Below are 415 nucleotides of genomic sequence, written 5' to 3'. Positions count from 1 at the left end.
TAAAAATAATAATAATAATAATTAAATATGAAAAAACAATTAAGAGTTGAATATATAAGGTCAAATCAAAGGAAGAAAAAAAGGAGAAAAAATCAGGTTTTTTTTCTTTTTTTTGTAAATGTAATAATAGGTTGACAAATCTAGGGTTCATGCTATTTTGACATTATGTTCTATTAAATAAAAGTAAAAAAAAATAAACAAAGATGGACGCCCGTTTCGTCCTATTTGAGACTCGTCAGATGGATGTACGCCTGAATCTCAGAGTTTATGTTCACTCTAGAACTTGAACCCAGTAAGTTTCGTTTCAAACGCCATCTCGTTCTCCACTTAGCTACTGAGTCCTGATCGCCACTTGCTTGTGTAATGGGGTGAAGTTGAAATTCACTTAGTATTGTTTGTTTGAATCTTCCCATTG

The sequence above is a fragment of the Schistosoma mansoni genome, chromosome 4 (genome assembly GCF_000237925.1).
Source record: "Schistosoma mansoni strain Puerto Rico chromosome 4, complete genome".
NCBI lineage: Eukaryota > Metazoa > Platyhelminthes > Trematoda > Strigeidida > Schistosomatidae > Schistosoma > Schistosoma mansoni.
The sequence above is the reverse complement of the archived record's forward strand: the minus strand, read 5'-3'. Positions refer to the sequence as shown.